The sequence below is a fragment of the Phyllostomus discolor genome, chromosome 2 (assembly GCF_004126475.2).
Source record: "Phyllostomus discolor isolate MPI-MPIP mPhyDis1 chromosome 2, mPhyDis1.pri.v3, whole genome shotgun sequence".
Taxonomy (NCBI): Eukaryota; Metazoa; Chordata; class Mammalia; order Chiroptera; family Phyllostomidae; genus Phyllostomus; species Phyllostomus discolor.
Window position 1 is genome coordinate 136548905 of NC_040904.2, and position 27606 is coordinate 136576510.

A 27606-nucleotide genomic window follows, 5' to 3' on the forward strand; every position below is an offset into this window, starting at 1 on the left:
CGGGGGAAAGGTTTGTCAAGGAACATTTACAAAGAACACATGGACAAAACCAAAAGGGGGGTAGGATCAAGTGTGGGAAGTGGGGATGGCTGGGGTAGGGGAGAGTGGTGCGGGGAAAATGGAGACAACTGGACTTGAACAACAATAAAAAAATAGAGAAAAACAAACAAAAAAGGAAGAAAAACATTCAGATCATTATTTAGCTATATTTGGAGGATTACTTTGTAAAGTATATGATTATCTAACCACAATGCTATTTATCTGAAACTAATACAAATAGTATCAAATGTAAACTGTGATTTAAAAATATTTTTTAAAAACTTGAAAAATAGGTGCTAAAGTTCATTCATAGTAATGTTTTCACAATGTTGTTTTTATTTTTAAAAGTTGGAAACAATATACATATTCAACGATTGAGGTCTGGCTGAAGAATTTGTTTTAGAATTCTATGATGGGATAATTTTTAACACTTAAAAGTAATGTTGAAAATCTATATTTTGTTCAACATGGAGGATGTTCACTATATAACATTAATTTTAAAAAGTCATGTTCAATAAAAAGAAATTCTTTTATTTAACAGACTTCTAGCGAATGATGCAAGGGGAATAATAAATTGCTGGATTAAAAGTGTGCATGCTCCCGTTCTTCTGCTATATAACTAAAACATGTATAACCAAGTTGATTTATTTTCAAGTAGAAAGTAGCCATAGGGGGGCATGATTAAAATTCTTTACATTATATTGTTTCAGTTAATTTAAGATATAACTCAACATAAGATTTTTTACACATGTGAGTCGAAAGCTGACAGGCTTTAGAAAAAGATTATGGGGTGGCAGCCCGAAAGGTGAATTGGATTGGAAACAGAAAATGCATCAAACTCGGCTGAGTAAAGGAAGATGAAAAAAAGTGTGAACTACACATTTTGTGTGCGCCTGCACACCACCTCTGTACACTAGACTCTGATCCCTTTGAGAGAAGGAATGCAATAGCTTTGATCTTTTTGCCCCTGGAAACTATCAGAGTGCATCAGACATAGGTGTCCAAAAAATGTTAAATTAAAATGTTCTGAATTCTTTTCCTGACCTTACCAATTTAAATAAATAGTTTAAAAGGTGGCTAACTTATTTTATTAGTTAAGGAGAACCTGTTATAGGAATGTATAATATACACATAGTGGCATAGATTATCTTCCTAGAGATAATCTTTTGGAATGTACTGTTTAAATAGATAAAATATAGGGAAACCTGTGCCTTGGCTACCAATATAGTTACTGAAAGTAATAGCAATATTGATAGCATAGACTGAACACATGAATGTTTCCTATAGAAGAAAATAATTATAAAACAGATCTCTGTTAGAGAAAAATGTTATCAAACAAGAATAGTCTTATAAAATTTATTTTACCAATTCATATGTACTAGCCAGAAATACTTTACAAGATCATAATTTCACTTTTCTTTCATAAAGCACAATGAAATGTTCCATTTCTGTGACATTTTAAGTTTGATAAAAACTACAATATTTCTATTTATATCCACCTATGCAAATTTTGCTCAACTTTTTTATTGGTAAGTCTCCATTCTTAGACAAAAAGATAAAATTGGGGAAAAGATTAACACTAAGAAAAAGACAACTTCCTTAAATTTATAGTTCTACTTTGTATTTTATCACATATAACATTGCATTTTCCAAGACTAATATAAGAGTGCCTAATATATTCACTCTTACAGTGCCAATGTCTAGCAAATCATGTAATTCACAGTAAGCATTGAATAAACAAGTGGAATAAATACATGAATGAAGATACTGCTCTTTGTTTAAGTCACATTTTTACTACAGCAGACATGGATTGGGACCACTGTACATAGAGATGAGGAAATAAGTGATCTGTCTTTAGCACTAGCTCTGTGCCCTAGTTCCCTGACACTAATGTGCACATACCTAAGCAAACTTAAATCTTCCTTGAAGCCTAGAATTTTCCTTTCTCAATAACACTGGCCCACATTTGATCTATCTTGCAGCATATTTCTTTTCAAAACCATATTTTTTCCCAATCTACATATACTTCTTCTTCCCACATCTAAATGTACCTGTGACACTAAAAAAAATTTAAGAATAGAGGAGTCTTAATATGAGATAATCTTGTGCATATACTAGTATAGTTGGGCTAGTTTATGGCCTTAAAATATGCTGCATAGAGCCAAGGCTGGTTTCAGTGGATTGAATGATGGCCTGTGAACCAAAGGGTCACTGGTTTGATTCTCAGTCAGGGCACAGGCCGAGGCTGCAGGCCAGGTCACCAGTAGGGGATGCATGAGAGGCAACCACACATTGATGTTTAGAGAAACATCTCTCTCTCTTTCTCCCTTCCTTTCCTTTTCTCTAAAAATAAGTAAACAAAATATTTAAAAAATAAAATATGCCTCATAGAAAAGTAATTTCTTTTGCCAGTATGTGAAACTGATATGCGAAAATTTAAGAGTGTATCATTCTAGGATTCTTTGAACAATGCTCAGTTCACATCTATTTAGATAGGAAAAAATTAACTGAACAATTAATATGCATCAAACATTAAAGGTGTAAAGGATGTTGAATAATACATAATTCCTATTTTCATCATCCAGAGATTCAGATGTTAAAAACTTAGACTCAATGAATCAAATTCTCTGGCTGCGTAAGTGGAAATATGAGGTCAGTAATATTTTATTTTAATTTTACAGGTAAGAAAATAAGGCACAGAGAGGATGGGAGAAACAAGGGTTGGTGTGATCATGGGGAAGCAAAAGAAAATGAGGAAATATGCGACCATGAAACAAATGCTTAATCTTAGGGATCAGAGGGTTAAAGAAAAGGATAGATGAAAACCTAAAAAGAAACAAACAAACAAAAAGATCTTAGTGCACTGAAGGGAAGAGAAGTCCCCTAACACCCTACCTGCTTATTCTCCCAATATGATCCACAACCAGGTGTATCTTACCTCATCCTGGTTGATATTAACTTTATCAACTTTTCCATTAAGGCTAAACTGGGCTTAGTGCAGTCAGTGATGGGCTGTCTCTATGCCAAGTGTATACCTGATATAACTGACTGTGTAATGGCTGAAAGTGAGAAATTGGGGCAGAAGTATCGAGTGGCTCTGAGAATCACCAAGGATCCAAGATTTGAATGATTGCCATGCACACACAAAGGATCCTTTGCAGATGACTGTTTAGTACAGAGAGTAACTCAACACAAGTGTTACATTGTGGCCACAGTTGACAAGGATGGTAAATGAAGAATCAGGAAGATCCCTGGAGTTTCCATCATGTACATTTCTAACCATAGGTACAACATTGAGTAGGTAGATGATTATGGAGCTCCTCGGTTCTAATGCTTAAAAGATGAAGTTCCTCTGCTTTCCTTCAACTAATTTTCTCTGTTGCCAATTTATTAAACATGCTACAGAATGAATAAGAAAAGAAAACACAGCACAGAGAGGTTAAGAGACTTGCCCCAAATCACATGCAACCAATAGAGAAAACTATACAGAAAACTATTATGGTAGGCAGCATAATGACCACCACAAAATGTCCATGTTCTAAACCTCATAACCTATGAATATGTCATGATACACATCAAGGAGGAAGTTTAAGGTTACTAAAGGAATTGTTTGGTCATTAGCTAACCTTAAAGTAAGGAGATTGTTTCAGATTTGCAGGTGAGTCTACTGTAATCATAAAGGTCTTTTAAAATACAAAGAGAGGGCAGAAGTGGACCTTAGAATGAAAGGGAGGTTTGAAGATGCTACTCTGCTGGTTTAGATGTTGTAGGAAGTGGCCACAACCCAAGGAATGCAGGTGGCCTCTGTAATCTCAAAAAAACCCAGGAAGCTGATGGTCCACTGGAGCTTCCAGAAGTAACACAGCCTTGCTAAAACCTTAATTCTAGCTCAGTGAGACTTATTTTAGATTTCTTATCTCCAGGACTATAAAATAATGAATGTTTGTGGTAATTCATTACGACAGTGAGAAACTAATATGTTAAAAAACAGGTAATACAGGAGAAAATTTATGAAAAGAGTCAATGAAAACACATAACAATTGTGTATTGACTTATAATTTTTCTGGATCTGGTCACATTTTCTTCACTCCCAGCCCACTCATATATACATTTCTTGTTTTATCAGCCCTAAGTGTTATTGACTTATTCCTTGCTATAAAGCACTCACACTTAATTCTACTTCGATTTCTTCCAATTTTTTATAGCTTATATCAATCAGTATTTGGTCTGGAAAGCAGATGATATATTATATAATATTTATATTTCAAGATAAAATATATAGTGTAGTATTAGAGGCATGCACAAACACTGCCAGATTTGGGGTCAAGATTAAGAACCTCACCCCTAGTGTCCCAGGTTCGATTCCCAGCCAGGGTACATTCCTGGGTTGCAGGCCAGAACCCCCAGCAACCGCACATTGATGTCTCTCTCTCTCTCTCTCTCTGTCTCCCCCCCTTCCCTTTGTAAAAATAAATAAATAAAATCTTAAAAAAAAAAAAAAAAAAAAGAACCTCACCCCTGAGCATCAGAGAGAACTGGCATTCTAAAGCACAGTCTTGAGAAAATTGTCTAATTTCCAAGAACTTTCCAGGAAGATGACATTATTCTCAAGACTCTCTGAAAAGCTTTTATTTACTGTATTAGTATCCAATAGTAAAACAAGTAGTTCTCCTGTTTTTACCAGGAAACCATTGAGTCAGCCTCATACCTCCCAGTGCATCAAGCCACAGCCACCTCCGGAGAATAAAGGCTTCTCATCTCTCAAGTGTTGCTAACCTCTACCCAGAGCCACACAGGGAAAGAGATTCTGGAAAATTCATTCCCTGGACCTCTTAATGCAGAGAAGACAGTCAAAAAATAAGTAAAGTGGGCTACAGTAAGTTCAGCAAATGATTGATTCTGTTGCATGTATAACTTTAAATGCTTAAAAACTCTATTTCTTGTCCTATTTAATTTCCACATTATCTTGTATCACCACTATGAAGAGATAATTAGGATTTTTATGCTTCTTCCTACCTTTTTTCTTTACAGCACCCCAAATTTTTTCAGGTGTACCTTTATTTCCAAAAGTTTTCAGGGGTGTCTTTATACTTATATATGTTTGTGTAACCATAAATTAATCTTTTACTTTTAATAAACATATTCCAAATGATGACTATGTGAGTTTCTGTCACTGTGGATAACATCTGATAGGTTCAGAACTGCTCTTCAAAAGATCATGTTTTTAAAGTCAAAGGAAAACAGATTATTATTTTTACAACCTAGAGACATTCAGGTTATGCCAATGTTTTCTTTCATATTTGGACCACTATTTTTTGACATTTTTTTTCTTTGTGAAGGTTTTCTTTCCCTACCTACCTTTCTTTTTCTTCCCTTCCCTTCCCTTCCCTTCCCTTCCCTTCCCTTCCCTTCCCTTCCCTTCCCTTTTCCCTGCTCCTTTTCTTTCTCCTCCTCTCGATCCCTTTAATTCTGCTTCATATCCTTTCTCTTTTTCCTTCTTCCTTTTTTTTTAATCTGGAAGAAATAGCATGCTATTTTCATCAGACAACTAATATCACCAATTTATTCATTCCAGTGTCAGGAAAAATTGTGAAAGACTTTGAAAAGTGTAAAAAGGTTCCTGAAAACCCTAACTCACCCTACAGGGCTGTATCTATGACTTTTATTGTTTTGAAGCTTCTTTATGTCTCCAAAATGTAGAAAATTTATAGGAAAGCAAATAGGTCATGTCCAAAGAAATATAAATAGAATTAAGTATTGCCCTGAAGCCAAAATTAGAGAGGGAAGATGGTGACAAGGTAAGAGGGAGCAGATTCCACTTCTCCTACACAAGGGAGAAAAACCTAGCAGATCTACGGGGGAACAGAACAAACAGCCAACAGTAACATAGCATACATGAGAAATAGGAGATAAAAAATTGTAGCGAACATTGAAAAACCAAATGGTAAGGAGTGTGCTTTAGGACAATAAGGTCCCAGGGACCAGTGTGGGCACCAGGGCAGCTGCAGCCCCAGGTCTGGGGCTGGCCAGGTCTCCCACAGGACTCTTGGGAGAGAGCTGGGTCAACTGCTCCCTCCCTGGCCAAACAAGGTTTGAGCAGCACTGGGAGACATCTGGTTGCTTGAAGTTGCAGACAGGGGAGTGAGGACTAAGTGGCAAACACACAGGGGCTGTGAGCACCCACACATAGTCCTAGGAAGAGTGCTCGCCCCAAACAGTACAACCAAAGGTGGCCTGGATGTGTTCCCATGTCCACAACCAGGGGAGAGGGTACTTTGTGGAAGATGCAGAGCCCACACCCATAAACCCAGGTAAAGCACACGCTTCGCAGGAGGATCAGAACCCACATCCGTAAACCCAGGGAGAGCGCTTGCTTAGGAAGACTCAGATGCCACACCCAAGGCCCTGTGGAGAGGTACCAGGCAAGCTTTGGGGAGAATGCCTGGCTAGCCCTGGGGAGAGTATGCCCGAGGCTGACTGAGTGCTGAATAGGAAGGGAGAAAAGCAAAACCTATAGCCCCTAGCATGCTGCAGCCAGCAAGACCAGAAAAACCAGTTTGGCCAGTTTGAAATCAGAAAGAGGTTTTTTTTTTTTCCATTTGTTTGTTTGATTTTTATTTTTTCAAGTAATTTTTAATTTTTTAATTCTTATTATTTTTATATCTCTCAATTCCTTTTGCTTCTTTTTCCTTACTTCTGGTTTTATTCCTTCTTCCTTTCTTTCCAATTTTATCTCCTCTTCCTTCCTTTTTCTGCTTTTTTTCCTTTTTTCTTTTTTCTTTTCAAATACCCACAAGTGAGACAAAAAACCCTGGAACTGTGAAAAGGTCAGAGTTGGACCCAAAGAAAGGGCATCCCAACAGCTGAGGCAGTGAAACAAATTTCACTTTGCTATTACAGAGAACCTGCAAGTTATTGCATATTTGTATTATTATTTGTCATTATTCTTATATCTTTTAGTTTAATACTATATTTGTATTCCTCTCCTTTCTGTATAGTCTTCTTTGCTTGGCTGGTTATATTCTATCATTTGACAGGTTTCCCCTGTTATCTCTCTCATAGTGTATTGCTAATTTACTGTCCTTCACTTTATTTGTGTTCCATTAGCACATTACTCAAGGTCCTATACACCCTATTCTTATTATCTAGATCTCATAGATTCTGTCATATGATTGTTGCTCTAACATTACTATAAATAATAGCTATTCCATACAATTGTAAATACTATACAACACCCCTCCCAGATCTTAGCCCACTTCATTGTTTCCTGAAATCTATTGCTGTAGTGGTTAACTCTATTCTCTCACACACTAAACCTATTTACTATCCTTTATTCTCATCTTAACTCAGAATCTGACCTCCCACAACCTCACTGCTTTCGAGATCCAACTCACAATCCTCCCCTTCCCAAAAAGAGGCTTATCTTCTTCCCATTCTTTCTAAAAAGTGGCTAGTTGGGCAGAAGATCATGGTCAACACTATACATAGCCAAAGGATCTCCTATCTCTTCTCTACTGGCTGCTAGTGTAAATATCATAGAGTACTCTCTTACTGTCTTAAACCAATTTGCCTTACCCCTCCAACTGATCACAAAAAAGAATAGGTGGGAGCTGTGGACACCCGGATACCCAAAGGAGACTGCACCACTGAATCTCACAGGTATTCTACCACAGAAATTCAAACCATAAACCCAGGGAGCCAGAACAGATCAGTTTAAGAAGCTGAGGCTAACAAGAAGAGTCTCACAAACAATGGGAAGATGAGGAAACAATCCCCAAATGAAGGGAAAGGAAGAAGCCTCAGAAAGAATGTTAAATGAAATACAGACAACTCAACTATCAGATACTGAGTTCAAAGCAATGGTTATCAGGAAGCTCAATGATCTGACAGTGAATTACCAGAAACTACAGGGAAACTAAAATGAACTCACTGCAAACTATACCAACATGAAAAAGAAAATAGAAACTATCAACAAGGGCCAAGAGGAAATAAAGAATACAATTTCTGAACTGAAGAACACAGTAGAAGGAATCAAAAGCAGGATCAGTGAAGCAGAAGATCAGATCAGTGAGCTGAAGGACAAAGTTGAAAAAAACACCCAGAAAGAGCAAGAGAAGGAAAAGAGGCTGAGAAAAAATGAAGAAGGATTAAGAGAAATGCAAGACAATATGAAACATAATAATATCCATAAAATAGGGATACCAGAAGTAGAAGAAGAAGAGCAACGGGTAGAAAACCTATTTGAAAAAATAATGATGGAAAACTTCCTTAATTTGATGAGAGAAAAAGTCACACAAATCCAGGAAACACAGAGTCCCAATCAAGAGGAACCCAAAGAGGCCCACCTCAAGACACATAACAATTAAAACGGCAAAATTTCAAGATGAAGAGAATCTTAAAAGCAGCAAGGGAGAAAAAGGAAGTAACATACAAGGGGGCCCCAATAAGGCTAGCAGCTGACTTCTCAATGGAAACACTCTAAACCAGAAGGGAATAGCAAGAAATATTCCAAGTAATGAGAACCAGAGGTCTGAAACCAAGGCTACTTTACTCAGTATGGCTTTCAATCAAGATAGAAGGCCAAATAAGGAGTTTCTCAGACCAAAGAAGTCTAAAAGAATACAACTCCACCAAACCAGCTCTGCAAGAGATGCTAAAGGGCCTGCTTTAAGGAAAAGAAGGGAGAGAGAGAGAGAGAGAGGAACAGGATCTAAAAATGGCAATGAATAAGTACCTATCAATAACAACCTTAAATGTAAATGGATTAAGTGCTCCAATCAAAAGACAGAGAATAGCTGAATGGATAAGAAAGCATGGCCCACACATATGCTGCCTACAAGAGACCTACCTCAGGACAAAATATCTACACAGACTGAAAGTGAAGGGCTGGAAACAAATTTTCCAAGCAAATAGACAGAAAAAAAGCCAAGGTAGCAATACTCATATCAGACAAAATGAACTTCAAAAAAAGCCATAAAGAGAGACCTAGAAGTTCACTTCATAATACTCAAGGGAAGAATCCACCAAGAAGGCACAAACATTGTAAATATATATGTACCCAACATAGGAGCACCCAAATACAAAAAGAAAATCTTAGAGGACTTCAGGAAAGATATTGACAGCAACACAATTATAGTATGGGATTTTAACACCCCACTGTCAAAAATGGACAAAATATTTCCAAACAATGGACAAGATCTTCCAAACAAAATATCAACAAAGATATTGTGGCATTGAACAATGCCCAAGATGAAATGGACTTAACAGATATATATAGAACCCTTCATCCCAAAGAAGCTAAATACACATTCTTTTCAAACACACATGAAACATTTTCAAAGATAGACCACATGATAGGACACAAAACAAGCCTCAACAAATTCAAGAAAATTGAAATCATACCAAGCATTTTCTCAGACCACAAGGGACTGAAATTAGAAACCAACCTCAAGGGAAAAAACCCCAAACACTTAAAATCATGGAGATTGAATACCATGTTATTAAACAATGAATAGGCCAAGAGTGAAATTAGGGAAGAAATCAAAAAGTTTCTGGAAACAAATGAAAATGTACTCACAATAACCCAAAACTTATGGGACACAGCAAAGGCAGTCCTGAGAGGGAAGTTCATACCGATACAGGCCTACTTAAAAAAGATAGAAACATTTCAAACGAACAACCTAACACTATGCCTACAAGAACTGGAAGAACAAAAACAAAGACAGTCTAGAGCAAATAAAAGGAAGGAAATAATCAAGATCAGAGCAGAATTACATGACATAGAGACTAAAAGCACAATTCTAAGGATCGATGAATCTAGGAGCTGGTTCTTTGAAAAGATAAACAAAATTGACAAACCTTTAGTAGGCTCATCAAGAAAAAAAGAGAGAGGACCCAAATAAACACAATCAGAAATAAAAGAACAGAAATTACAACTGATACAACAGAAACACAAAGGATTGTAAGAAATTACTACAAAGAACTGTATGCCAAAAAATTTGAAAACCTAGGTGAAATGGACAAATTTCTAGAAAAATATAATCTTCCAAAACTCAATGAAGAAGAAGCAGAAAGCCTGAACAGACCAATAACTGCAGATGAAATTAAAGCAGTAATCAAAAAACTCCTGAAACACAAAAGCCCTGGACTGGATGGTTTCACAGGAGAATTCTACAAGGCATTTAATGAAGAGCTAACCCCTATCCTTCACAGACTATTTCAAAAAATCCAAAATGATGGAAGATTCCAAAATTCTTTTCATGAAGCCAGCATCATCCTAATCCCAAAACCAGATAAAGACACAACAAAGAAAGAAAACTTCAGGCCAATATCGCTGATGAACATAGATGCTAAAATCCTCAACAAAATATTGGCAAACCATATCCAACAATACATTAAAAAAATTGTGCACCATGACCAAGTGGGATTCATTCCAGGGATGCAAGGATGGTTCAATATTCACAAGTTAGTAAATATAATACATCACGTAAACAAAAGCAAAGACAAAAACCACATGATCATATCAATTGATGCAGAAAAAGCATTTTATAAGGTACAGCACCCATTCATGATAAAAACACTCAGCAAAGTGGGACTAGAGGGAGCATTCCTCCACATAATAAAGGCCATATATGAGACACCTACAGCCGACATCATACTCAATGGGCAAAAATTAAAATCTTTTCCACTAAGATCAGGAACAAGACAAGGCTGTCCACTTTCACCACATCTATTCAATATAGTACTGGAAGTTTTAGCTACAGCAATCAGACAAGAAAAAGAAATAAAAGGCATCCAAATTGGAAAGGAGGAAACAAAACCATCACTGTTTGCAGATGACATGATAGTATGCATAGAAAATCCTATAGACTCCACCAAAAAACTGCTTGACCTAATAAATGAATTTGGCAAAACAGCGGGATACAAAGTCAATATCCAGAAATCAAAGGCATTTCTGTACACCAACAATGAAAAAGCAGAAGCAGAGATCAAAGAAAAAATCCCATTTGAAATAACAAAAAGAAAAATAAAATATCTAGGAATAAACCTAACCAAAGAGGTAAAAACCTGTATTCAGAAAACTACCTAACACTCAGGAAAGAAATCAAGGAAGACATAAACAAATGGAAACATATGCCGTGTTCATGAATTGGAAGAATTAATATCATCAAAATGTCCATACTACCCAAAGCAATGTACACATTCAATGCAATTCCTATTAAAGTACCAATGGCTTATTTCACAGACATAGAACAAACACTTCAAAAATTTATATGGAATCATAAACGACCCCAAATAGCTCCTGCAATTTTGAGAAAGAAGAGTAAAGTAGGAGGGATCATAATACCTGACACTAAACTATACTACAAGGACACTGTAATCAAAACAGCCTGGTACTGGCATAAAAACAGGCACATAGACCAATGGAACAGAACAGAGAGCACAGAAATAAGCCCAAGTCTCTATGGTCAATTAATATTTGACAAAGGAGGCAGCAACATAAAATGGAGTAAAAATAGGCTCTTCAACAAATGGTGTTGGGAGAACTGGACAGCTATGTGCAAAAACATGAAACTTGAGCACCAACTTACACCATACACAAAAATAAATTCAAGGTGGATAAAAGACTTAAATATAAAACGTGACACCATTAAAGTCCTAGAAGAGAACTTAGGTAGGAAAATCTCAGATATTTCATGCAGAAACCTTTTTACTGACTTGTCCCCTAGAGCAAGGGACATAAAGGAAAGAATAAACAAATGGGACCTCATCAAAATTAAAAGCTTCTGCACAGCTAAAGAAAACAGTATCAAAATTAAAAGAGAACCAACTGTATGGGAAAACATATTTGCCAATGATACCTCATACAAGGGTTTAATCTCCAAGATATACAAAGAACTTACACAACTGCACTCTAAGAAGACAAGGAATCCAATTGAAAAATGGGCAAAAGACTTGAACAGACACTTCTCCAAGGAGGACACACAGAGGATCCAAAGACACATAAAACGATGTTCAATGTCACTAGCTATCAGAGAGATGCAAATTAAAACCACAATGAGATACCACTTTACACGGGTCAGAATGGCCACCATAAACAAAGCAACAAACAAGTGTTGGAGAGGTTGTGGAGAAAAGGGGACCCTAGTGCACTGTAGGTGGGACTGCAGACTGGTACAACCACTATGGAAAACAGTATGGAACTTCCTCAGAAAACTAAAAACGGATCTGCCTTTTGACCCAGCAATTCCACTGCCTGGACTATATCCTAAGAACCCTAAAACACCAATCCAAAAGAACCTTTGCACCCCAATGTTCATAGCAGCACAGTATACAATAGCTAAGTGCTAGAAGCAACCTAGATGCCCATCAGTAAATGAATGGATCAAAAAACTATGGTGCATTTACACAATGGAATTCTATGCAGCAGAAAAAAAAGAAGGAGCTCCTACCCTTTGCAACAGCATGGATGGAGCTGGAAAGCATTATGCTAAGCGAAATAAGCCAGACAGTGAAAGACAAATACCATATGATCTCACCTTTAACAGGAACCTAATCAACAAAACAAAGAAACAAGCAAAATATAGTCAAAGACACTGAAATAGAGGACAGGCTGACAGTGACAAGAGGGGAGAGGCAAGGGAATTTCAGGGGAGAATGGGAATGGTTTATAGGAACAAATTTAAAGGACACATGGACAAAAACTAGGGGGAGGGTGGTAATAGGAGGGAAGTGAGGAGGGTTGGGGGGGCTGGATTGGGAGTAAAAGGGAGAAAACTGTACTTTAACAATGATTAAAATAAAATTTTTAAAAAAAGAAAATAACTTTCTATAGGTAGAATCTGGTTTGTAAACCATAGACATAAAGGCAATCAAATGACGACAGTTTTTCAAATTTTTTTGAAAGTACTAACTTTGCCATGAAAGATATCTCCTAGGGAAACATATCATTTAATTAATCAAGTTACCAAGGAAAATAAAATTAATTAATTTTTAAATATTTTTGTGAACCAAAAGAACAAACTAATTAACTATCATCTCTGCACCATCCCGAGAAACTGAACTGCTACTTTATAGTAAAATAGCTCCTGCTTTACCAGCTTAGAAAAAGTGTTTGCATAATTACATGAAGCTGAAGTTTTTGCAAATTAATGCCCTAGGTTCATACTCAATTTATACAACTGTCTTATTTCATATTGTGTAATAAAATTCTCATTTCATTTCTCATCAAATTTAAAGATGTTCTAGCTTAGAGCAAATGTAAGAGTCATATTGTGAAAAGCTGAGCCTGTCTATCACAAGTGGAGGTCATCTGGCTTCAATACTTATTCTGATGGAATGTGTGAGAAAAAACGTAGGTTTTTAGGATTTGAAATATTTCATATATTTTTACTGTTAGAACCATATTTTTAGTTTTCATTGTTCTTACATTAAAAATACAAACTCAATGCTGGTAACAAAAAGGTATCTTCTCCCTGAACTACAAATATATATAGTTAATATTTCAGAAAAAGAAGCTAAGTCAGAGGGCATTAAGAGTACATGTGATACCTTATTTAGGATTTTGTCTTCTTCTCTTATATTTTTTTTCCTTTAAAGAGGGTTTGTCCTTAAGTAAATGTCCCCCTCCATTCACTCCATTTTTCTTAAATTCATGAGCTGACCCTGTAGCATCAAAGATATAGTTTTAAAAATAGGTGTCAGTAAATGGTTATATTTTTAGGTGGTTACAGTTTTGTATACTTATTAATTCAGGAATATGTCATAATGAGAAATATCCCAACTCATATATAATCATTATAGTTTGGCATTTCTCTGATGACTTTCAAAGATTCCAGGGACATAATTTAACCTTGCAAGTTCAGAAACCTTGCTGGGTCAGCATTTACTAAGCAAGTCTAAAATACTTATGAAAGAGTATTAATCTTGCTTCACAAGTCTCTGTATAAAAGAAATATTACTTTCTATGGGCCATTAAATCAACTTAGATGATCAGAGTTGTAGTTCTTCTGTGCTGGATGGGAATCCTATCTCAGTCACTATAGGGGTTCCTTCCTCTACTGGTTTCACACAGAAATTGAGAATCTAGAAACTAGCCCCCTCTCAAATGAGATAATAACTTGTAATCTCTGTCTACTCTTTACTGCTGTTTTCCCCCTAAGTCTGCAGTGTTCCCTTGATGTCCAGTAGTTCTGTGCTTCCGAGCTAGATGTGGGATCCAGGATCTGCTTATTCTGATTTTGGAAACCAAGCTTCTTTTGAAAACTGTCACTTCTTTCAATCTCATTCATTCTATGTGGTTTAGTTAAAGCTGATTTTACTCTCAAGACCAAGAAGTAGACATAAAGCCTTGGTCTTGCCAACCAACACAGCACATTTCTTTGGCTATAGTAATTGGTTTGTAGATAAACACATAACATATTTAGGGCTGATGAAATGAAAGAAATGGGGGAGGGTTGTCCTGAATAGCAGAATATTACTATTTCCTTTAAAATATAAGCTCAGAGCATGCATACTTTGCAGCTGCTTAAGCTATCTTAAGACAAAAGGAAGAGAGGTTGCTGAAGAATAGCACTGATATTATTTCAGTAGAATTAAAAGACTAAGAGTCAGAAACTGAATCCTGGGACATTTTTCAATGCTGGCCAAACAACTCTAACTTTTCAGTAATGTAAGCCAATAGATTGCCTTTCTGTTTAACTTTAGTATGTTTTTCCATTTATTTGTAACAGATATAGCACCACCCTAGATATATCAGGCAGACAACCATATGTACAAAGGTGGAGCTCTCTCCCTTTGGTCCAACAGTGCTTACATTCCCATTGCCTATGGAATGAAGAATCCTGTCTCCCAATTCATAATCTATTTTCTCTGCCTCCATGATTCTGAAAGAAATAAGGCCTGTCTGGAAAAAGTCCAACTATTGTTAATATAACAAGAACGATTTGCGTGACACCGATGTAATCTAACAGCCAAGGAGTGTAGACTGGAATGCACATGACATGTGTGAACAATGATGACTTCACTGTACTAGTCAGTGGGGGAGGTAGATGTCATTGAGTGGGCATGTGTACCATGTGGCCATTGCATTGAAAATGACAGAGCAAGTAGAGCAATGAATCTGCTTCCAATTTTATGTTAAGCTTGAACATTCTTCTGTAGAAACTATCTGGCTGATTGGGAAGGCTGAAGCTATGGGCAACTGGTGATTGGCAGCTTCATTATGACAATACCCCCACTCATGCATCACATCTTGTGTAGAGTTTTTTGGGGAGACATCAAATCACCCAGGTACTCAGCCTTGCTACAGTCAAGATTTGGCACCTGGTGACTTCTGGCTTTTCCCAAAACTAAAGAGACCATTGAAAGGGAAGATATTACAGACAATCAATGAGATTCAGGAAAATACAACAAGGTAGCTGAGGTGATTGGGAGAACTGTGTGAGGTCCTAAGGTGCCTACATTGAATGGGACTGAGGCATCATTGTTCTATGTACAATGTTTCTTGTATCTTCTTCAATAAATGTCTCTGTTTTTCATATTACAAGGTTGGATACCTCCTTGACAGATCTCATACTCTTTCTTCTATACTGTGTCAGTACTATCTACCATAATCTTTTTTTATTTGCTTAGCATCCAGGGACTTTAAACTGACTTGTTCCCTGGACTCAAACTGAATAGATTATGAAATGGTGAAGTTTGTCATGAACTTCACATTTTTAACTATGTCAACACTCCTGGAGGCCTATTTCAGCCCTCGGTTAATTTTTTAAAAATATTTTACTTATTTATTTTTAGACAAAGTGGAAGGGAAGGAGAAAGAGAGGGAGAGAAACATCAGTGTGTGGTTGCCTCTTGTGCACTGCCTGTTGGGGACCTGGTCTGCAACACAGGCATATGCCCTGCCTGGGAATCAAGCCAGTGACCCTTTGTTTCACAGGCCAGCTCTCAAGCCACTGAGCCACAGTAGCCAGGGCTAATTGTTTTTTTCAAAAGACAAAAAAAATCTATCATATCATTTAAATTCTAAAGCTTTCCACTCTACCAAAAATACCTGGACTTTTAAAGTCTCACTAACCTAGTTTGGTAGAAGGCAGTTAGGGTGGCAGAAAAGTGAAGAAAAACAAATAGACATTAATATTTTTATACAGTAGCATGATTCATTAGTGTTCTTGGATGTCAGTGAATTAATTTACAACTGAAAAGTTTTTACTGGCATCCAGAATTAAATACTTAGTGTTCATGAGTAATTTTATTCTATTTGAGAAAATCAACCTGTGCGTTGATCTGAGTTCAGCCTATGAGTCAGCCCTGATATTTCTTGTGCCAATACTCAACTGGGTGAATGTATGTACCTTTGATTTAGATTGTTACAGAAAAATTTCCAAGAAAATTTGCAAATTTGGTAGAACAGTTAATAATAATTTCTACCATAATGGAGGGAAAATTTAAAAAATAAGGACCCCAAGGAAATCAGAACAGATTCACAAGTATCCTCTTGAAGATTTAGGTTCTTAGAAACTAGATGAGGATCTTGGTGGGAAGGAGATGATGATAGCATAGAATGACATAGAAGGAAGTAGGGCATCTATCTTCCCCACCCTTCTTTTTCTTTGTCTCCATATTAGTTTGATAGAGTTACCATAACAATGTCTCACAGCTGGGTAGTTTAAACATTTATTTTCTCACAGTTATGGAGGCTAGAAGTCTGAGATTAAGGTGTCTTGTATGTACAGGGTTGATTTTTTCTGAATAATCTCTCCTTAGCTAGCAGATGGACATCTTTCTCTATTTTGTTTTGTATGGTCTTTCATCTGTGGATATGCATGTCTGTACATAATTTTATCTTCTCCTTCTTTTTTGGCTGAGAAAATAACTTTATTTTGTTTGGGAGAGTGAGTGGGTGTCTATTCTCAGATCTTCAGGAATTGCTTCTTGGTGCCAGCAGCCTTGGTGACCTTGAGCATGTTCAAGAGTGTGGTCTTGCTCAGAACCTGCTGTGACAATGTCACTGATCTGGATATCTCTGAAGATGGGGGCAGGTGCACCGACAGGTTCTTGTGGCACTTCTCAAAGCAATTGTACTTTCAGATGTAGTGCAGGTAGTCTTGGCAGATGACAGTGGTCCTCTGTCTCTTCATCTTGGTCACCACACCAGACAATATGTGCCCGTTGATGGAGACATTACCAGTAAAGGGGCATTTTCTTGAAACCCAGACTGATTTTCTTGTAGTGTCATGGTACCTTCTCTTTGCCAGTTTCTCCAAGCAGGACCTTCTTATTTTTAAAGATGGTAGGCTGCTTTTGATAGGCACACTCAGTCTGAATGTCTGGCCATATTCACAGCTGCCTGACAAAAAGCAATTTCTTCTTCTTGTAAGGACAGTGGTCATACTGAATTAGGACCCACTCTCAAGACTTCATTTCACTTAGTTACCTCTTAGAAGACCTTGTCTCAAAATATAGTTATGCTCTGAGATGCTGGAGATTAGGACTTAAAGATGTTTGGGTGTGGAGGACAACACAGTTCAGCCTGCAGCACTCTATTCTTTTCTTCATTTGTTATGGCACACTTCACACCTCATTCTCTCTGGGGTTTTCTCACTATATTTTCTATACCTAGTTTTATAAATAAAAAAAGCAGGACAATGAATAATCGTTAATATGACTTTCCTTTGACTTCTAACATTTGCTGACTGATCTGACTTCTTCTCTGCTGGCTCTGTAGCTTCACATTTAACCTGGACACATCCATATTAAAGCCTTATCAATACCTTGCATCTATATAAACTTAGAGATCTTTTTGTGGTTCAAACAGAATTTTCTTTGATTCCTAATATGTAAATGGGAGAAATTGTGTTGAGTTATTTTTTAAATTAATGTAGGTTTTTGAATGAATAAAGCTACAATTTATAGAGAAAGTATAAAATCAAATGAGAACTCAGTTGTATCTTTCTAGAGTAAACCTATTGTTGAACACGTGCTCCCCTAACCTTTCACTTAACTGGTGGCTGTTGGTGGCATTGAATTTCTAGTGTCGCCAGGAATAAATGATCAGCCAATGGTGGAATTGTTGTCAAAGTAAAACTCATTCTCTGATGGGACATATCTTAATATTCTGATGTCAAACCTATTTTTTTAATTCCATTAGTTACACACAAAGAAAGCACAATGCTTATTCTCTGTAAATAAGGGGTGAAGGAGAGTTGAATATGCCACCCAGAATATATTTTGGCATATTAATTATAATGAACTAAAGTTACTTAAGAAAAAGCAGGTGCAGGAAGGACACTCTGACCCTCTTTGTCCCCATGAAAATAGGAAATCAATCTCCACGTGAAGGTACTTTCCCTACACCAGGAGCATTGAAGACATCCCTGTCACTGGAGATAGAAAATCCAGGGTTGAGAAAACTGTATAAACACACCTTGTTACTGCTTCACTAATTAGCTACCTAAAGCCCAAACTCCATTTTTAGTTAATTCTCCAATTTTTTTTTTGGTCTAAAAGATATAAAGGCTGCCTGCTTTGGTCACATCACTTCTTTAGGTTTCATATTTCTATGAGTTCCTATGAGTACAAAACTAAATTTGTTTTTCTCCTGTTACTCTATTAGGTAAATTTAATTACTAGATCAGCCAGAAGAAACTAAAAGAAGAAAGGGAGAGTTTTCCTCTTCTATGGGGAAAATGTGTAAAAAAGTAAAATATCTAGAAAAGAGTATTCTTCACAGGGGAAATTTGAATAGATCTTTACAATTAATAACAAAATTCTCTGGTTATGAGTCAGCTTATAGGGTAGTGTTATAAATTAGACCATATTGTTTAGGAGGAAGGAAATAATTTTGCATGGTATTTACAGTGCTCTCCACAATTTAATTGTGCCCCTACTCTTTACCCCTGCCTCATTGTATTCATGTTCCAAGAAAAGCTGAAATTATTTATTAAAAAGCAATATGTCTTTTATAAGCATTATTTAATGAAGCCCCCACATAAGTAGGGCATGCTAGATATTATTTTTATCATTTTTAAATATGAAAAAAAACCCCTCAGGCTTTAGGACTTTCATAGCCTGACCAGAGTCACACACTAGTAAGTGGTAGAAACTGAATTTGAAACTGGTCTGCTTGTGTGTAGAACCTTGTCTCTGAACATAGTCGTGCTGCCTTTTAGTTTTATTTGATGTGTTAGGATAGTGTTATTTACCCTCATAAAAATAAATTAGCTACTATGCAAGTAAATTTTTCTTTAATAGATGACATCAGAATATTCCCCAAAGCTCATGATATGTTAGCCATTCCAAAATTAGTAACACCTTACAGAGCATTGCACTGTAGTGTCAAGAAAAAATGATAGTTTTCCAGTGCATATACTTTGTATTTTGCTTAACTTTTAAAATTTCCACCTGAATGAAAAATGATGGATAGTTATTTAAAAGAAATAAAAGAAAAGACACTTGTCTATTGACTTGAGCTGCCATAATGATGGAGACTCCAAAGCATTCTCACCATTTTCTAGTTAGGAACTTCAGACACATAACACACAACTCTGTAGGAGCCAATAAATATTGTATTATCCTAAGATGTAATGCTTGAGAATCTTATGGATTCACATGCTGTTCTCAATCTCAAGGTGTTGGTTGTTTATTAATAATAGAAAAATATTGAATTAGTAGAGTATAATAGCTCTAGTGAATGAAAGCAGACAAAATTTTACATAGAGCTCAATTTTTTATAATCTCCCTGAGATAATTCTATATTTTAGGAAATTTTAGGAAATGTTTTATTTTAATTTTAGGGAAAAAATGAATCATTTGAAAAAAATCTGAAATGAGGGCAACTATTATTGCTTAACAAATTTAACAAAAGTAAAGCAAGGACTGTATGTTCAACGACTGCTTCACTCATTGTCACATATACCAACTCCTGCTATATCTTTACACACAGAAAATAAATTTTAAGTGATCTTTTTGTGCCTCAGTTACTTTATTGCTAACTGCCCTTAAAATTCCAGTGAATCAAATATACCATACTTTGGAAGGCTCTCTTACATCAACTGCCTGAGAGTTGTGCTGTAAGTAGCAACAAACTCTCATTTTCCTTTCTGCCATCTACCTGGCTGCCACAAAGCAGTAACATGCATGAGTGTATCTCCATCCACGCTGGCCAGGTGGGTGTCCAGGCTGGCCAGGTGTGGGAAGCAACAACCTCTCCTTTTCCTCTTCACCATCCACATGGCAGCCGCAAAGCAGCAACATGAATGAATGTATTTCCATCCACGCTGGCCAGGTGGGTGACCAGGTCATCAATGCCATCTAGGAACTCTACTGCCTAGAACATGGCATCTAGTCTGACAGCCAGATGCCAAGTGAAAAAACATTTAGCGGGTGGAGAGATGGCTCCTTCAAGACCTCCTTCAGTGAGAGGCACTGGCAAGCATGTGCTTAGGGCACTGTTGGTAGACCTGGAACCAAGGATCACTGATGAAATTCCCACTGGTATACACTGCCAGCTTTTTCACCCCAAAGTGCTCATCACAGGCAAGAAACTGTTGCCAATAGCTATGCCTGTGGACACTACACCTTGGCAAGGAGATCATTGACCTTGTCTTGGACGGAATTCAGAAACTGGCTGAGCAGTGCACAGGTATTTAGAGCTTTTTGGTTTTCCACAACTTTGGTGGGAGAACTGGTTCTGGGTTTACCTCCCTGCTGATAGGACACCTATTTTGGAAGGAAGACTGAGCTGGAGTTTTCCATTTAATGAGTCTCCCAAGTTTCTACAGCTATAGTTGAGCCCTACAACTCCACCCTCACCACCCTCATCATCCTGGAGCACTGTGATTATGCCTTCATGATTGACAAGTTGTGGAAACCTCAATTTTAAGTGCCCAAATTATACTTACCTGAGTAGGTTGATAAGTCAAATTGTGCCCTCAGTCACTGCTTCCTTTAGATTTGATGGAGCCCTGAATGTTGATCTGACCAAATTCCAGACCAACCTGGTACCCTATCCCTGCATCTACCTCCCTCTTGATCACATATACCTCCTCATCTCTGCTGAGAAACCTTACCATGAACAGCTTTCAGTAGCAGAGATCACCAGTGTGTACTTCGAGCCAGGCAACTACATGGTGAAATGTGACTCATGCTATGATAATACATGGCTTGCTACCTGTTGTACTGTGGTGATGTGGTGATGTTGTTCCCATAGATGTCAATGTCACTGTTGGCATGATCAAGACCAAGTGTACATCCATTTTGTGGACTGGTGCCCACTGGCTTCAAAGTTGACATTAATTACCACCCTGCCACTGTGGTACTTGGTAGAGATCTGGCCAAAGTACAGCAAGCTGTGTGCTTGCTGAGCAACACTATAGCCATTGCTGAGACCTGGGCTCACCTGGACCACAAGATTGACCTGATGTATATCAATCATGCCTATGTTCACTGGTACGTGGGTGAAGGCATGGAAGAAGGAGAGTTTTCTGAGGCCCAAGAAGGCACAGCTGCCCTTAAGAAAGATTATGAGGAGGTTGATGTGGATTCTGTTGAAGGAGATGATGGGGAAGGAGAGGAATACTAAAGTTAAGGTATCACAACAATGCTTCTTTCACAGAGAAGGTTATTCTGTTTTGAACATTGAAAAGTTGCTGTCTGAGGAGTTAGTTTGTACGAAACAATATATATTCTCACATATAATTATGGGCCTATACTTTAAAACAGGGTGCTTTGTTACTGACCCGACCTGTTCTTATCTCTGATAGGTTTGAATAAAGAATTCCCTGTCTTAATGAAAACAAAACAAAATAGAACAAAAGAATCCACCATGTTTTTCCTTATTCATTCAAAATCTGTCCACTATCTGCTGTTGATTCCAGAAATCAAACACATAATCTACTTCCAAATCATATTCATTTTTCAAGTTGTGCTAAACCAAAGTTTAACTTTATTGAGGTTAGTTTCTGGCAGTAAAAGGGTATCACTTCCTGACTCTGTTAGCCACACCAAGGAATAAACTTCAAGAGATGTCATTGCACCCCAGTCTGTGGAGTCTGTGACTTATTTTTATCTTAAAAAATTTTCGTGAATCCCGATAAGCCTTTCTGGCTATCAGTACTGCCAGTGTTCTGAATTTAAGAATCTCTTTTTTGTTTTTGTTCTGTCACTAGCTCATATGCAGCTGATGACTCCCATATTTATATTTCACAATGTGTTCTCTCCTTCCTATTTCATACTCAACAAACTTCCAAACACCCCAACTCTTGGCAGAATGCATCCTTCATCTTAATTTGTCTAAAATTTGTGTCTCCACCTGGATACCCTGAAAGATTAAAAATTTACCTTATCCTAAATGATCTTGTTTTTAACTCCCTTCACCCAAATAATTGTTCCTTTTTAATTCACTTTCAGTGAATGACTGCATTATCTGTCATTTGCCAAGGCCAGAAGCTGTGAACCTGAGGGCCAGTGGACTTTCTTCTGTTTAATTTCTCATAGTTTGTTGATTACAGAACACTGTAGACTGCATTTCTTGTATCTGATTTCTCTCCTCTACCATCATGCCACGAATTTAGGTTTTTAGGCTTCTCCTGGACTATTTCAGTAACCAACTATATTCTTCTGGCTCATTTTCTTAGACCTAAGAAAATACCATGCACACAGAACTGTTGTTTTTAATAAATATTTCTTAAATTAATCATTGGTGGTGAGAGATGATATTTAGAGATGACTATGAAAATTGCTGTCTTTACACTCTACGCTACTACTTATATTCCTTAAAATCTCTACAGTTAGTATTGTTTGCATGAATTTCAGTTGACAATGTGATGGAATATGTAGTCAACCAATTTTCTTATCTTAGGATACATTGTGTTTACTAATTTAGGCATAATTAAAAAAGAATTGCTTTATAGCTCAGAACTATTTTTAAAATCATAATTGATTAAATTTTTGTTTTGAATATTTTAAATTATGTTTATATCACTGTTCACTAAAATAATAGCAATGCACTACTAAAATATGTAGTCCTCAGTTCATTGTCCTTAAGCAGGTACACCCATAGAGATCGATGGCCCTACCCTCTGAGTTTCTTAGTTAAATAGCATCTGTCACATTTTTTTTCTGCATTTGAATCATTAAAAAACATTTTTAGTGAAAGCCATGATTAAATAGGACTGTCATCAGAATTCAAATGCACAGAAAAAGTCAAATAAATATGACCCTTGATAAACAAGTGGGATATCCGTGGGCAAAATTTGGTCATTATTTCATGTTTTTTATGTGGCTTGATCAAACCTAACTCAGCATTAATTTCCAACTTTATTTCTATATCAGACTATATTTACTATTCATGTTGGTATTGTTTTAAATGTAATCTAATTGACTGTTTAGCACATTTATGGCAAAATATGACTATTTTAATTTTGCTGACCAAGAAACTGAAACAAAGAAAGTTTTATGCAAAATTATGAAGAATTTTATAGAAAAATTTAAATTTAAAACTCCCCATATATTGATAATTATACAGTATACTGATTCATTATCATAAATATTTTCATTCTTATGACTATTTTCAAGTTTGTAAAGAACAAAAAGTTTTTGAGGTCAACTTTATAAGGCTTTCTTTTGTTTTAATATTGAGTTAATTCTGTAGCATATCCCATATAGGCAATTTATTGCCAAGCTAGAAAGTGGAAATTCTAAACAAATAGTTGGACTCTAAGATCTGAATCTATCCACTTTTTTCCTTGTCACATAAGTTATAGAGATTACTTGTGTCCTAATAACATTTATTGTGTTTGAAATGTATTACATTTTTTACATATCCTAATATCTGACTTTCATAACCCCAATGTGAAATAAGTCAAGCAGTTCATATTCCTGTTTTATAGATGAAAGAATGAAAGCACAGATTCTGAAACTTTTTAAAGTCAATTTTTATTTTTATTTTTAATTGTATTTTTTCATTACCTTTTATCCCCCTTATACCTCCCACCCTGCTGCAATCACAATGCTGTTGCCCATGTCCATGAATCCTTTTTCCTTTTTGCTCCATCCCTCCACCCCTGACTCCCCTGTCATAGAGCTGTCAGCTTACTCTCTCTCTGAGTCTGTCTTCATTTTGCTTGTTCAGTTTGTTCATTTGATTCCACATATGAGTGAAATCATATAGTATTTGTCCTTCTCTGACTGGCTTATTTCACTTTGCATAATGTTCTCCAGATCCATCCATGCTATTGCAAAGAGTAAATTTTTCTTTTTTTTATGGCCAAGTAGTAGTCTATTGTGTTAATGTCCCATAGTTGCTCTATTCCTCATCTACTGATGAACACTTGGTCTGCTTCCACATCTTGGGAATTGTAAATAATGCTGCAATGAACATAGGGGTACTTACATTTTTTAAATTAGTGTTTGGGGATCCTTAGGATAAATTCCTAGATGTAGAATCACTGGTCATAAAACAGTATCATTTTAATATCCAGAAAACAGTTGCACTTTTATATGCCAATAGTGAACTAACAGAAAGGGAAACTAAGGAAACAGTCTCATTCACAATTGCTTCAAAAGAATAAAATGTCTAAGAATAAACCTAACCAGGGATATAAAAGACCTGTACTCAGAAAATTATAAGACACTGAAGAAAATACAAATAAGTGGAAGCACATACTTTGTTCATGGGTAGGAAGAATTAACATCATTAAAATGTCCAATAATGCCCAAAGAAATCTACAAATTAATAAAATACCTATCAAGATTCTAATGACATATTTCATAAAACTAGAACAAATTTATCTGGAACTACAAAAGGCCATGCATAGCAACAGCAGTCCTGAGAAAGAAGAACAAAGTTGGCGAGTCATGCCCCCTAATATCAAACTATAGTATAAGGCCATAGTAATCAAACAAGTTTTGTACTGGAATAAAAACAGGTACATAATCAATGGTACAGAATAGAGATCCCAGAAATAAACAAAAACTTTAATATTCAATTAATATTTGATGAAGAAAGCAAGAACATACAATGGGCTAAAGATACTTTATTCAATAAACAATGTTGGGAAAACTGGACAGGTATGTGCAGAAAACTGAAACTAGACCACCTTCTTATACCACACATAAGAATAAATTAAAAATGGATTAAAGACTTAAATGTTAGACACAAAACAATAAAAATGCTAGAGGAAAACAAGCAGCAAATTTTCAGACATTGCTCATAGCAATATTTTATCAGATATATCTCTCCAGGCAAGGGAAACAAAGGAAATAAAATAAACAAACAGGACTACATCAAACTAAAAAGATTGTGCATAGCAAAGGAACACATCAATAAATAAAAAGACAACTCAGAGAATGGGAAAACATATTCTCTAATACATCCAATAAAGGGTTACTATCCAACATTTATAAAGAACTTACAAAACTCAACACCGAAAAAAACCAAACACCCCAATTAAAAAATGGGCAAAGGACCTGAAGAGGCACTTCTCCAAAGAGGACATACAGATGGCCAAGGCCACTCAACATAAGAAAATATGCTCACTGTCAGTAATCATCAAAGAAATGTAAATTAAAACCATAAGTGAAGTATCGTCTCACACTTGTCAGAATGGATGTCATAAATAAATTAACAAACAACAAGTGCTGGTGAGGATGTGAAGAAAGGGAAAGACTCTTGTATCAGTGGTGGGAATGCAGATTGGTACAGTCACTGTGGAAAGCAGTATGGAGATACTTCAGAAAATTAAAACTGGATTTGCTGTTTGATCCAGTGCTCCCACTTCGGGGAATATATTCAAAGGAACCCAAAACACTAATTCAAAAAAACATAAGCACCACTAAGGTCATTGCAGTATTATTTATAATCACCAAGACATAGAAGCAGCCCAAGTATCCATCAGTAAATAAGAAGATAATATGACTATGGGACATTTACAGTGGAATACTACTCATCCATAAAAAAGAAAATTTTACCCTTTGTGACAATATGGATGGACCTAGAAAACATTATGCTAAGTGATATAAGCTAGTCAAAGGAAGACAAATACCATTTGATTTCACGCATATGTGGAATCTAATGAACAAACTAAACTAATAAGGACAATGGGGACAGACTCATAGATCGAGAGCAGGATGACAGCTAGTTGAAGCAGAGGTGATGGGGTGGAGAGATTGAGCAAAAAGGAAAAAAGACTCATGAACATGGACAACAGTGTGGTGATTGTAGGGAGGGAGTTGTAAGGGGACTAAACAGTGATGAAAAATTCAACAAAAATTAAAAAATTGTTTATTTGTAAATAAAATAAGGGATACAGAAACGTGATCAAAATAGTATAGTTAGTGTGTGGATTGTATTTTCTGAGATGACTGTCACAAGGTACACATGCTCTTCTTGCACAGTGATAGTGATGTTCTTCTCATTAAGAATTTCAGAGATCTATGTTTTCTCTCCCTGATTCTAGGAAGGTTTTTGGATATAATGAAATTGAAGTTATGCAATTTCTGAAGTTAGATAATAAAAAGTAATCCTTCTTACTGAAGCTTGGAACTCAGTTACCAACCTGTGAAGAACCTCAAGTCTTGTGACAAGCCCTTCTATAGGTATAGTCAACAGCTAGCACCTTGGCTGGTGTGGCTCAGTGGGTTGAGTGACACCCTGCAAACCAAGGGGTCACTGGTCCGATTCCCATTCAGGGCACATGCCTGGGTTGCGGGCCAGGTCCACAGTTGAGGGTATGCGAGAGGCAACCACACATTGATGTTTCTCTCCTTCTCTTTCTCCCTCCCTTCTCCTTTCTCTAGAAATAAATAAATAAAATCTTTCAAACCCCCACCCCCCCAGCTAACATCAATTGACAGACATGTGAGGGAAGAACATTTGAGATAACTTCATCCTTAACTACCATCTGACATCAACTATATGAGATAGTCCAAATGAGAACCCAATCGATCCTCAGAACTGGGAGTGATAATAATACACCGGTTTTTGTTGTTTTAAATCCTCAAATGATAGGATAATCTGTTTTATAGCGATAGCAACTGGAAGAGCTACTAAGTGTGGTAGCTGAGATTACAACCTGTCTTCTGATTACTTGTCCCAACCTCTTGTGTTGTTTCCAGTACATTACATTGGTTAGCATACCAAAATTTGCATGAGAAACATCACATGAAAAGTAAACAATTCAGTTACCCATCAGGAAGATTTGTCTCACTTTTTACAGCTTCACAGCCAAGTGATAGAAATTGTTCTCTCAGTAAATGATGTAAAATACTGAATTTTTTTCCTTAGTTATTATAAAACTATGTGAGAGTTCCAATATTTTTTTTAGTTCTGGTATTGGCAATTAATGACCTTGGGCAAATCAGTTTACTTATCTTTTGCATTAAAATAAAACATTGTGGCACAACTCTTAACTATTGCCTCAGGCAAGACAATTACAAGAAAATAATCTGAAAGCAAGTTTGGTTTGCTTCTGAAATATTAAATAATTGGAAGGACTAGAGCTGTAGTAGGCAGTTGGACATATCTGAGCAGAGTAGGAATGATAAGCCAGGCAGCGGAGGTTACCC

The 27606-nt window shown here is 36.5% G+C and overlaps 3 pseudogenes; 2 read left to right on the forward strand and 1 right to left on the reverse strand.

Moving 5' to 3' along the window:
- The first annotated feature begins 2771 nt into the window (after positions 1 to 2771).
- Positions 2772 to 3445, forward strand: LOC114512619 (annotated as a pseudogene).
- Positions 3446 to 16907: 13462 nt separating this feature from the next.
- On the reverse strand, positions 16908 to 17376 carry LOC114513981 (annotated as a pseudogene).
- Positions 17377 to 20293: 2917 nt separating this feature from the next.
- Positions 20294 to 21644, forward strand: LOC114513123 (annotated as a pseudogene).
- Positions 21645 to 27606: the final 5962 nt, after the last annotated feature.